Genomic DNA, 13,887 nt, shown 5'->3' with positions numbered 1-13,887 from the left:
ACTTCACAAAAATAAAAGTTAGAAAAGCTGAAGTATGTATCTCCTGATTAAAAAAGAAATCATTTACACAAGAAAGTCCTATCTTCTATACTAGAAGCTTCAATTTACCTACTGAAATGTTAACAGCTTTTGTGTTAATAATAAGTAGTATCATATTTTTTTTCCAGTACCGGGAATTGAACTCATGACCTTGCACTTGCCAGGCAGGCGCTGTGCCGCTGAGCTAAATCCCCAGCCCAAGTACCATATATTTAAAGTATGACTAAAATATCAAATGGGAATTGTTACTAAACTTACGCTGAGCCACTGACGTATATGCAATTATGTGTCTGTGAATATATATGTGTGTTTTCACATATATAGATTCACTTTTGAAATTATATACTCACATTTCTTTCACCCTTACTCTCATTTTCAGATAAAATTTTGATTTAGGTAAGTAATCTCACTCCTCTGAACCCCCAGGTGGCATACTGTGAAATGAAGGATGTCACAAATAATGACCTCAGGTTCATGTTCCCTGCCCCTCTTTTGGCTATGAGACTGCAGAAATCTGCCAAAATAGCAAATGGTTTAATTAGGTTAATAATTTTAAGTACTTAAAAAGAAGTTGAGAACATGAACTATCCAAGAAGTAAAATAACAACACTGGGTTCACAAATGGGGTACCTAATTCAATATTACATAACGTTCATGGCTATGCAGCCAAAGAAGCACCCAATGATTTCTAGTATTTGTTTCCAAAATTTAGCAGCAAGGTAACATCTTTTAAAAAAAAAGATGAGCGGTAAAGGATTTACGAGCAAACAATGTGCTTTACAGTCAAGACATTTTAACTAATTCAAACAGTAACTATTAGGGTAACAAAAAGTGAAAATATGTAGGCCACAAAGTTCAATGAAAAGTTAAGAAAATAATACACATACACAAAACTTAGGAAGTTTCAGGAAAGTTCTTACTGTTTATATTTAACATTTCTTATTCTTTAGTAAAGTGCACTTTCTAGAAAAAACAAAGTATAAAATTCTTGAATATAGGTTTATTCATGTGTTTACCTGTATATTATTGAAACCATATTGTGGTAAAATATCAAGTTACGCTTATTCAAATGTACCTGTCAATCAAATGGCTAAAATATAAACATAATGAAAGCTGGGAAGAAGAAAAATCCATATTTAAAGAACACACATCAGTCATTCAAGATTCATCTCAGGAATGAAAAATTAATTCAAAAATAATAACAAATCTACTAATCTAATTCATATGGATTAGTTAAGGAGAAAAATCATATAATCATTTTTACAGATGCTAAAGAATTTGACTACTTTCAACATTCATTTATGATTTTTAAAACTGTGGGAAAAGAATCAGTAATTTGATTTGTAAAATATGACTTAAAATTTGTGTACTTCAGAGCAATAATTCATGTTATGCCAAAAACTAGTAGAGGTTAATGAAGACAAATAGATAAAAATGACTAGGCTCATGCTTGGATTTTTCTTTTGATCTTTTCCTTTTCACTTTTGTCTTCTAAGTTTTTAAATCCCTGTTCAATGCTGTGAGCAACACCAGTTGATTCTGATTGCTCTGCTTCTGATTCTCCAGCTTTCCTCCCAGCAAGAAGAAAACAAAATGACAGGTGTAAAATAGGTATTCTGTTCCTGAGAAAGACTTACCCTTCCAGTCCTACATATCTGTTTCCCATGCTGTGTCAACTTCCCTTCACTATAGATATTTCCTGAGATAGTGCACTTATAAAGAAAAAAGGTTTAGGGCAATCAAATCCAAGGCTTCAGAGGCCAAGGGCCCAAGGCTGAGAAACATCATCCTGAAACTGGTTTTCAAGTTGAGGTGTATTTAGGGCTGTGGTTCTTAACTCTCTTTGCACATTAGAATCACATGGAGAACTCATAAAAATGCCAGGCCCAGGTTCTAACTTTGTCCAGTTAAAGCAGATGAGTGCTAGTGGTGGGGAAGTGTTAAGAACAAGTACCTGGTATGATTCTTGTATGCAGCAGGTGCAGTCTGACAGGCCTAACTCTCAGAGCTACTCAATTATTATTCACTGAAATAGGTCAGTCTTGTGGTTTGGGTATGCTTTATCCCCCATAAAAATCATGTGGCAGTTTGGTTCCCAGTTTTGAGAGATAGTGAGATCATTTTTTCTGCTGACTTGAGGACTGACTCTGGAGGGCTGAACCACAATGGTATAACTCCAACCTTTTTTATTTTTATATTGAGAAGTATCTCACTAAGTTGTCCAGGCTTGTCTCATACTTGGAATTTTTCTGCCTCAGGCCCTCAAGTAGCTGGGATTAGAGTTGTGTGTCACTACATATGGCATAAAAGTCGTGGGATCTTTAAGAGATAGTTGACAGAGTAGTCCACTTTGATGAATGGATTATGTCTTTCCCCAGAGACCAGGTCAGGTACCTCAGACTAGATTAGGTCTTGTAGGAGTATATTGGGTTTTGAGGGACTGGATTGGTTACCTAGGGTTGGTATAAAGCAACCTTACCCCTGGTATTTCTCTTCTGTGCATGCACCCATTAAATGATACTGTCTGCCATGATGCCTTCACCAGAAGCCAAGAGGGTGCCAGCACCATGTGGTAGGGCCTCTAGGACTGTGAGATAAACAAGCTTCTTTTCTTTATAACTCACCCAATTTTAAGTATTTTGGTATAGGTACACAAAGTAGAGTAAGACAGGTGGCATGTCATCTGTGTAAAACATTTATTTTGTGAAAACTAGTGTTCTAAAATGATGCACTTTATTAGGTAAACTGTAAAAGTATATTTCCTAATATGCCTTATATACTGTACTAGCAAATAAACTCCATAAAGACCAAAACTTTGTTTCACTTGGTACTTTATCTTTGCTACAAAGAATGGGGTCTGATACATATAAACACAGTGCAAATATTTTTAAATGAATTAATACATGCTTCTAACTTTTGTTTCAAAATTTATTTTTAATTCTAATAAAATTTATGTGGCATAAAATTTACCATGGGAACTGTTTTTAACTGTGTTGTTTAGTAGTGTACAAGGCATTCTAGTTGTTGCACAACAAATCTTCAGGATTTCTTCAGTTTATCAGGCTGAAATTTTTCCTATTATACAACTTCCTATTTTTAATTTCCCCCATTTCCTGGAAACCACTTATCTACTTTCTGTCTCTGTGAATATGACTACCCTAGCTACCTCAGATAAGTAGAACCACATAGCATGTATCCTTCTGCGACTGATTTATTTTACTAGCATGTCTTCAAGGTTCATCTGTGTTGTGCTATTATGAGTTTCCTTCCTTCCAAAGCTGAGTATTTCATTATGAATATAAACCATATTTTGTTTCTCCATTCATCTGTTGATGGACACTAAGTTGTGCCCAACTTTTGCTTCTTGTGAATAATTTTGCTATGAAAATGAATGTACAAATACCTCCCCAAAACCCAGATGTGGTGGTGCATTCCTGTAATCCCAGCACTTGGGAGGCTGAGGCGAGAGGATTGCCATGAGTTTGAGGCTAGCATGAGCTACATAGTTCAAGCCTAGACTGGACTACATAGTAAGACCCTGTCTGAAAAAAATTAAAAAACAAAAAACCCAAATACCTCCTCAAGACCTACTTTTAATTCTTGTGGATGTGTATCCAAAAGTGGGAATTCCAAATTCTTTTTCTTGGCAGGGGGAATGCCAAATTCTATGGTAGTCCTATTTTTAACTTCTTGAAAAACTTCTAAACTGTTTTTCAGAGTGGCTGCACCTTTTAACATTCCCACCAGCAGGGCACAAGCAGTTTCTGATTTAAGTTTGGTTATCCAGTTTCCCAGTATGTTGTACATCAGAAATAATTGGAAAGGATCAGCAAAAAAAGGATAGCATGAAGCATCACCTGGCAATCTTACAGACAGACAAGAAGGCTGAGAAACAAAGTTCATATGGAATTACTACAAATGTTCAAAAATGAATGCTCTTATTGATTTCCCAGGAGATGTCATGGAAAGTCAAATTGTTTTGTTTTGTTTTAGTTTTTTTTTTTTTTTTTTTGTGAGGCAAGGTGGCCTTGAACTCACTATTCAGCCCTGGCTGGCCTCAGACCTGTAACAATGCTCCTGCTTGAACCTTCTAAGTGCTAGGATTACAGGCATGCTCCACCACACCTGGCTAATTGTTTGATTTTTCGTCTGTAAGTAGGCAAGCATTCACAGATTTTTACTTATATAAGTACTACAATGTTTACCTTTAGTTTCAAATCTAATCTCTATCAAAAATGATAAAACTTTTTAAAAGGAGAGGCCTTAAAGGAGGCTGTTCTCATTCATCCAGAACATGTATTTAATATAGAATGAATCTCTTTCCTATAATGCCACATTAGAGTGGTATATAAACCATTAAAGAATAATAGATTCAACAGTTCCTTACCATTTGGGTACATGTATTAACCTGCATTATGGACACAGCACTAGGAATCTGAAAGAGACAAGGAGTAGCACAGCCCTTGAAAAGGGTAGTGACATAGCTATGACACATAATGGGCATTATTACATTGTGTGCAGAGCCAGCATGAGAGGAAGGGCTGCGAGCTACAGAAAGATATATTTTCCACCCCATGCAAGAGTCACCGAGAACACCTACTGACAGCTGGCTGCCTAGCAGTCTTGTCCCAAGGCCACATAGGCAGAAGCAAGGCCGTAAGCTCTGTATGGTGAGAACAACGCAGGAGCCAGGTGGGGTGCCTAAGAGAGGAGAGTGGCTTGGGAGTCAGGAGGAATATTTGTCCAAAAATTTGTTCAGGAGGTTCACCAAGCAGAGACTGAAGACATGCAAGGTCAGGGAACATGCAGCAATCTGTAGAGAAGTTATTGTAATTGAGAATAAACAAGTAGTTAATAAGCAAAATGACAGAGCCATGGCAGAGCCACAAGGGTGTGTATTGAAGGATGCATGGGGAATATCACAGTAAGGTTATTATTTCATGTCTTATCCTAAGAAAATACTGCTGTCATCTCATTTGCTACACTCATGGTCCCTTTGCAAAGTAAGGGGTCTCGTTATTATTCCAGGTTTATGGTGAGGAGGACTGGCAGAGAGCTTCCATTTCCAGTCATATCAACATTAGGACCTGTACTAGGATTAGAATTCAATGACCTGCAGCTCTTGGCTGCCAGGGCGGCCTTCATCCTGTAATTGTCCAAAGCTAGAAAGCTTTTCCTTCCTAGAAAAAGCTTTTGTTTCTAACCTGTAATTTCCTAACAGACAGCTGGTTGTAGGGACTGGTGGTGAAGGGTAATTTGTATAAACATATTCATTAACAGTCACAGGTTAATATTCTGATTTCTTCAGCAAGGTTAGCAAAGGAAGTGGCCTGAATTTTTGGTGGCTTACATATTTAATGTCATATTTAGAGATTCTTATTTGTGGTATCTTGCATCAAGACTTCTATTCAATAGTAGACGTTCTATGTTAACCCGTAAGCATGTTCTGACCTACTGATTTTTATCTAAAATGGTGGTATTTGTTTTGCAGGTAACGAAGCAAGGGCTTTCCCCTGTAGTTTGAACCATCAGTGATTTCAGAAAATCTCTAAAATGTAAGACTGCATAAATTATTTATGTTCTTTAAGACTTTAAATAATAATCTGAAGAATAGAATCATGGTCATATTATATTTTTCAACTGAAAGTTATCTTACTTAGCATTTGAATCTTTAAACCCGAAAGCAGTAAGTTTATTTTCAGTTAGTCATGATAAAATGGTCCCTAACATATCACTATTCTGTAAAATATTCTGCAAAGTGAAGTTGTGTATTTATAATAATTAATAAAATTCAAGGTGGTAGAATGGGATGCCTTCTTCCTATCTCACTTACAGAGACAGTCCTTGTAGAAAAAAATAAGCTATTCTAACATTTTAAAGGTAGGTCCTCTAGAATCTAAAGTGAAAGACATTATGAAGCCAAGAAAATCAGGAACAGTTAAGGTATGTTTCTCAAAAAAACATGGCCATGTATCTTCAGAATTAGAACTTAATGAGATGCTTATTAAAAATAAATATTCCTAGCCTCACTCTAAAATTACTGAGAAAGGTTGGGGAAGCTATGTGAAACAAGTTTTCCAGGTCATTCAGTGCACTTCAAGTTTGAGAACTACCTCATCTAAAGATGTAAAGACCAGGCATTTGTTAAAGTCAATTTTACATTATTGCCACAAGCACTTGAGAATTAGTTCACCTGACATTTTAACAGTTCTTAAAGTGACAGATCTATGCAATTCACAAATTTCCTTTTCCATGATTAAAAATGCCTCTGGAAGATTAAGGAGTTCTAGTTCATCTTTACCTCTAACACCTCACTGAGAGAATTGCTCCCTACTTTGGGGAAGTTGGACTTCAGGCAATGTTTTCTCAAACTTCAATATTCAACTGGATCCTTATAAATAAAGAAAGGTTCACCTCAGAATTGTGATTTAAAATGATATTTTATAATGTTACATATATATGAGCAAATATTAAACTGTTTTTCTGAATCTAATACATGGTGTATAATATAAAAGACATGCAAACAAAACTAAAACACTAATAAAAATTCATATTGGCAATACTGATGGTAGACAGGATACCATTTGCTCCAACTAAGTCAAACATTCAGTTTATTTAAAAAATGGAGTTCTGGATCCACTTCTATTTTTGATTATAGTAATGTGACTACAGGCAAGCCTTTGCTTGCTGAATCAAGATGATTAGAACTCATACTTAGCCAAACCTTTCTTATTAAGCAATCCCTCAATGCCACTCTTAGTGAAGTTTACCTGCAACTTTCAGACACCTACAGTCCTCAGTGTGGGGAGCTTTCCTTTTTTCAGTAAAGGAGAACATAGTAATATCTCAGGTTTTGTAGGCTGAGGCAAATTGCAATATTTCATAGTACTTACAATGAAGAAAATGCTTTTTTAATATAAACAAGATACATCTGAATCCTGATAGCAATCATGAACATGTGATTTTAATTAAAAATATTCATCACTTGAATGTATCTATGGAATTCTCTTATGCTTTCTCCTAGATATTTAATGCCTTTTGTCTTATAATTACACTGCAGATTAATCGCCTCCAATCAAAAGTTAAATGGAAGTTCTTCAACTGCACAAAAAATTGATTTTAAAACGTTAAAATGTCTTTTGGACTTGAATTGAGGTCCAAAAACTACTGCTAGAACTATAGCTTGAGCCCAGAAAATATATTCTTTGCAAACGTATGGCTTGGAAGTCTTGTTTCTTGTTTAATTTTTGATGGCTCAGGAAGTGAATAAAGAAACTTCATGTTGCTTGTGATTTCAGCAACATTGGTTTCCATCAAAATAAATTTATTGCAATGTAAGTTTTGCATATAGATTCTGTTTTGCCTTGTAGTTTTAGGCTCAGTTTATTAAGAAACATTGTCAAATCTTCAGCAAAACTAATTTCCAAAGCCATCTGAAGCTCAGTAGTAGTGGTTGAGGAAATATATCATTCAGAAAAAAATTTAAATCTTATGTGTATGTTTAAAAAAACCTCAATAAAACTAGCTAATGCTAAGCCATTGAAAGGGAAAATAAAGATATATTCTTCTATTTAGAACAATAATTTATGAGACTAAATATTATTAAATTAATGAACACAAATGAAGTTTATTGTTAATACTAATGATTTAATGTGGTAAATCAAGTACTTTAACCATCAATTTCTACTGATGGATAATATGATGAATACAATGAGATCTTTAAACACCATACATTTCCAAAAACTTTGTAACTTATCCAACCAAGCATTTTTCTTCTCCCTATACAGTTTTATCACAGTGATAACATATCTTAGCAGATAACACTTGAGTTTGAAATGCATTAGTGTTCTTTGAAAATATTCTGAAATACATTTGTTTTACCAAGAGGATTTATAGAGGTTACTGCTTGGTGATTTTAGATTTGGCATTGATTCTTTGTGTAAGTCTCCAAACTGGCTTGATTCTCCCAGCCCCTAGCCTGCTTGCCAGCAGAAGCACTACCCTCTGCAGGGGATTTAGCTCAGCACTTGGCAAACACAGGAAAGGAGATACAATAGGACAAAAATGTTTGCAGGTCCTGGAGACACCCAAAAATTTACAACAGACGCTTCAAAGGACTCGGCCAACTGAGATACAAGATTGCCAGAAAACTTTAACCACAGATGGTCACTGGGATTTTCCCACCTAATGTCCCCGGCCTTCTCTCCATCCCTATAAAAGGGACACACTTCTCTTTGTTTGGGGCAGACAGTTTTATCATGCTCTCAGCCTGAACCCAGGCACTACATTCCACGTTGCCTGTACATAAGCCTGGTAGCTTTTCTGCTTATTTATGTTACACTTTGAATAGACTGAACAGTATTAGAAATATCTGTGGATTCATAAAAAATCAGAGAAACTCACTCTAAATTACTTCTGTTTTTAAAAATTGGCTGTTGATGTTGTTCCCAATGTTAACTCTTAGCTAGTATAGATTGCACATCCGTACTCTAAGCCTGGAAATCCAAGTGTTCCAAAACCCTAAGCTTTTTGTGCACTGACATGATGCTACATGTGGCAAATTCCACACCATAAACCTTTATTCTACACCCAAAATTATTTTAAGGCTGGATATGGTGGTGCACGCCTGTAATCCCAGCACTTGTGAGGCTGAGGCTGGAGGATTTGCAAGTTCAAGGCCAGCCTGTGCTACAAAGTAAGCTCAAGCCCAGCCTGAACAGCATAGTGAGACCCTGTCTCAAAAAAAAAGACAAAAAAAATTGTAAAATATTATATAACATTATCTTCAGGTTATTTTTATATGATGTGTATGTAACAAATAAATTTTATATTTAGACTTAGGTCCTACCTTCAAGGTACTAATATGCATTACTAATATTCCAGAATCCAAAGAGTCAGAAATCTTAACCTTTTTTGGTACCAAGTATTCCATATAAGGTTTACCCAGTCTATAATCTTAAACTGCTTTCTTTTCTTTGGCTTTTGCAATCCACGGTGATTTTATTAAGACACATGAGCAAATGTCTTTCTTTGCTTGCCCAACAAATGGGCTATCTAGAAACTTACTTCATAGGCTCATTTTTATTTTTGAGGAAAAAATCTGCAGTAATAAGATATTCCTTCTGAAACTTCCTAGTTTTTCTCTTACTTTACTGTATTTTTTTAAAGCATAGCTACAGTGTCACTTTATGATGAACACAATTCCTTGTCAGCAATGATGACAGAAAATCCACACTCCATTAGGTTTTTAAAGTGTAATTATGTGAAATCCACTCTTTTTTTGTCTTGACACAGTAGGTCTGTACTGTTCATAAAAAACTATAAAATGTCATGGCTTGTGATCACAAGGTGTTCAAAATGCCATCAGGTGAAAGCTGTCGCTATGATTTGTAGAGCGCTCACAGCAGTGCAAAGTAATAAAGTATCACTTCCCAGGGACAACGGATCAACTATCACCGTTGTGTATAATGTGAAAATGAATGAGGAATAATGTCTGTATTTTAATGAGGCTTTACTGACAATGGACAATAAGAATACAATAAACTTCATATCACAGAAAATATGATTTACATTTACAACTATTTAAAAATATGAAGACTGTTTTTAGGTTGAGGACTGGTATCACTTATATTTTAAATGTCTCTCAAAGGCACATGTGCTAAAAACATGGCCACTAGCCCTAGGTGCTACTGGGAAGTTATAGAACCTTTAGGAGGTAGAATGTAGGGAGAGCAAAAGAAGTCAGACGGGGTGTGTCATCTTCAGCATGTTTTTCATCTTGTGACTAAAACTTGGTATACCCATTAAACCAGAATTGCCTGTTTCCTCTTCTCCCCAGCACCTAGAGACCACCATTCTACTTTGTCTCTGAATTTACCTATTCTAGGTACCTCACATAACGAGATTCATACAGTATTGGTCTCTCATGACTAGTTTATTTCACTTAGTGCAGTGTTTTTAAGGTTCATCCATGTTGTAAGACTTGTCAGAATGTGCTTCTATTTTCAAGGTTGAATAATATTCCATTCTACATATATACTCTATTTTGATGGACACTTGGGTTGCTTTCATGTTTTAGCTATTGTGAATAATATTGCTATAAAAATGGATGCATATGTTTCTCTTTGAGATTCTGTTTTTAATTCTTTTGAGAATGTACCCAAGGTGGAATGACGATCACATAATTCTACCTTCAGTAATTTGAAAAACTGCCAGATTGTTCTGTATAACAGCTGCACCATTGTACATTCCCCAAAACAGCACACAAATACTTTCATTTCTCTACCTCCATATCAACATTTGTTTTCTTTCTACTTGCTTGGGAAATAAACTGTATGTATTTATCATGTACAACATGATGTTTTCACATATGTATACACTGTGGAATATGTCAATTAACATATGCATTACCTCACACGTTCATTTTTGTGGTGAAAACACAATTTTTTGTGCTTTTTATGGTAGTTATCTAATGGTTATAAAATAGCATCTCTTTGCAGATTTTATTTGCATTGCCCTAATGATTAGTGTCATTGACCATCTTTTCATATGCTTATCGGCCACTTGTATTTCTGTTCCTGGGAAATATCAGTTCAATTCTTTTGCCCATTTTTGAATTGAGTTGTTTATTGTTGAGTTTTAGGAATCCTCTAGTCTGGATATTAACTCCTTATCATATATATGATTTCCAGGTATTTTATTCCATTTTAAGTATGACTTTTTTACTCAGTTGACAGTACCTTTGAATGCAAATTTCAAAACTTTTCACTCAGTCAAAATTAGCTATTTGTTCTTTTGTCATCTATGCGTTTCATATCTTATCCTAGAAACCATTGCTAAATCCAGTGTCATAAAGTCTTAGACTGTTTACTTCTGAGAGATTTTTAGTTTTAGGTCTTTGATTAAGGTTTTCATACATGGGTTAATTCTAGGTAGTGTTTGGAAAGGCCCCGCTTTATTCTTTTGCATATGTATATGCATATATCTTTCCGAATGACATTTGTTGAAAAGACTATCCTTCCCCCCATGAAATGGTCTTGGCACTACTGTCAACTTCTTCTGGGCTCTTTGTTCTATTCTGTTGGTGTACATATCAGTCCTCCTTCTAGTACTGTTTTGATTACTGTAGCTTTCATTTTTTTTATTTTACTGTACTACTTCAGCTTTAGTTTTTAGTTTAAGGAGTGAGGAACTACAGTATACAATCCAAGACAAGTATATTGGACCTCCAATCTCACAGTCCATTCATCTTCCCCATTCTTTTGTTTCCCAAATGAATGTGTATCTTCATAAACACATTTCTTGTGTGGAGTTGGTACATGTAAATAACACATTTTAACTCCTTTATTTATCCCTTTCCTTCCCCCCTTTTCACTCACTCCATCAAGATTTCTTTTGATCTCATTTCTATTTTAGCATGAATTTTTCTATTTCTGAAAAAATGTCAGTGGAAGACTGAAAGATGTTGACCTGAGTTTGGCAGGAAGTAATGGAAAAGTTTCCTTTGAAGTTGAGGTGTGCTGGGGCGGAGGGGGTGATGGCCTTTACCACTCTTGCTTGTGATAGCGAATGATGCCAAGCTTTTATCACTAGTCAGAAGACCAGAGAAACTAGTGAAAAGGGCCAGTACAGGCATGGGTGCTGTGCTTAAGTTACTTACTGAGCTGAGCACTGTCATGTAAGTAGCTGAAAACAGGAAAAGTAACTGATTTACAAAGTTGAAGAATGGGATGCATTAACACACAGCTGGAAGTGAGAGGACCTTAAAATTTGACAACAGTTGATATGTTCCCATCTTGGTTTCTACGTAAGGTCTATGATCTTTAATGGGCTTCCTTTTACATTTGAGTCATCTGATCTGGAAGGTTGCAGAGTAGATCTGGACTAACTGAATTGAACATTCAGAAAGGCAACATGTGTATTACCCTACAGGTGCAGCATAATGACTATCATTTTCTGGTTCCTCATGAGTTCTAAAAGTGTGTGATTCCATACTTTTGCAAGGTTCCATTGATTCCTCCTATGATTACACCTTCTAAAGCCTAGCGACTGGGCTGGGGATGTAGTTCAGTGGTAAGGCACTGACTAAACATGTGAGAGGTCCTGTGTTTAATACCTAGTACCACAAAAAGCCCAGTGACTGTTTTCAGTAAAACAAAAACGAGTGTACCAGGTCATAGTTCTCTCTATAAAAACCAAAAGTGAAAACCATCTTATAAGATACATACGCCATTACTGTTATGCTTCTATTACTGAAAAGCTAATAGTTTTGTTTCATTTTTTACTCTCTACTTGATCTAAGTACCTAGGGTCTCCCTGAAGCCTGATTTCCACTCGAATTGGGAGCCTTCTAATCACCCCCTTGGTCTTCTCCACCCCACTGTGTGCTTAGGCACCACAGCTCCTAATTCCCATTATTCTCATCCACCCCTGCAGTCAAATCATAGCTGAGCACAACCCTGGATATGCTTAGGTCACGTACTTTGCTTCAATGAAAAGTATGAATTTTTAAAATGATAAAATTTAGTACATGAAATTGCAAATTGTGTTAGGTTGTGCTGCTATAACAATATAGTACAGACTGGGAATTTATAAGCAACAGGAATTTATTTCTCATAGCTTTAGAGGCTGGAAAGTCTGAGGTCAAGGTACTGTCAGGTTTGGAATCTGGTGAAGGGTGCTCTCTGACCCTAATGTGGCATCTTGTTGCTGCAGCTTCCAGAGGAGTGGAACACTGTGTCCTCACATGGCAGAAGGGACAGAAGGCCCATAAAAAGGGGTGAGCTTCCTTGGTTACGCCTTGTAAACAGGTACCTAATCACCCTATCATGTGCACAGAGTTCTCCTGGCTGAATCACCTTCTAAAAGCTATGTTCCTAGACACTGTTGTGTTGAGCATTAAACTTTAATATGAATTTTGGAGAGGACAAAAGTATTCAAACCATAGCACAAATAGAATAGGGGGAAAATCATCAGTGTGTCTTCTATGATCCATATCAGCATACATTAGATGTATAATCTTCTTCTTTCAGTGTTGCTACATGAATTGCAGAGAACTTTCCAAATTTTGTCTGTCAGTGCAGAAAATTATATTTGAAGAAAAGAATTCACACTGAATCCATTTCCGTTGTCCATTTCACCTCAATTGATGTGACTGCTACACATGCAAATGCTCCTGTTTGAACATACTGTCCAGAAATACTACCAATCACAATTTTCCTTTTTTTTATTTAGTCTCAATTTCTGGCTGAATTTCCACCCCTTTTCCCAATTCTTAGGGACACTTTTATTTCAGGATTTTTTTATTTTAAAGAGAAAAGAACAAAAACAAAATAACACAAAGACAAACACAAAACACAAAGCTATAAAAGTGATACAGAATTTCAAAATAATATGATAGGAAATCAACAATGATTGTTGTGTTACTCATAGTTAACTTCAAAGTAGTTGCTCAGATTGCCACATACAGGTATTTAAGATTGATCAAACAATTAGACATTATCTGACCCTTTCAATAAATGAATAGAAATTAGTAGTATAATTATCTTAGCTATCTTGTATTTGTCTTTTTTCTTTCTTTTCTCCTTTCCCTCATCCCAGTTGTTCTTTCCTATTGAGCAATTTCTTTCTCTTTCACAATATCTATTGTACCTTTCAGTTTTATTTACTCTTTCAGATTCTTACACTAGGGAGACAATACAATGTTTACATATGTGGGTCCAATTTATTTCACTTATGAGTGTGATCTCCAGTTGCATCTATTTACCTATAGAAGTCTTGCGTTTATCTTTCTTTATAGCTGAGTAATATTCCATTGTATAAAAATACCACATTGTATACTCCATTGTA

The 13,887-nt window shown here is 35.7% G+C and overlaps 1 long non-coding RNA gene across 1 annotated transcript in view; it reads left to right on the top strand.

Annotated features, from left to right (window-relative positions):
• Positions 1-4,563: 4,563 nt before the first annotated feature.
• The window catches only part of LOC106150048, a 61,965-nt gene continuing 52,641 nt past the window's right edge, over positions 4,564-13,887 (top strand). Inside the window, exons 1-2 of the long non-coding RNA XR_001236610.1 lie at positions 4,564-4,731; positions 5,531-5,594. This is a non-coding gene — a long non-coding RNA (uncharacterized LOC106150048). The remainder of the gene's footprint in view (positions 4,732-5,530; positions 5,595-13,887) is intronic.

The sequence above is a fragment of the Chinchilla lanigera genome, unplaced genomic scaffold (assembly GCF_000276665.1).
Source record: "Chinchilla lanigera isolate Chin_1 unplaced genomic scaffold, ChiLan1.0 scaffold00061, whole genome shotgun sequence".
Lineage (NCBI taxonomy): Eukaryota > Metazoa > Chordata > Mammalia > Rodentia > Chinchillidae > Chinchilla > Chinchilla lanigera.
This window is presented reverse-complemented; position numbering and strand designations above follow the sequence as displayed.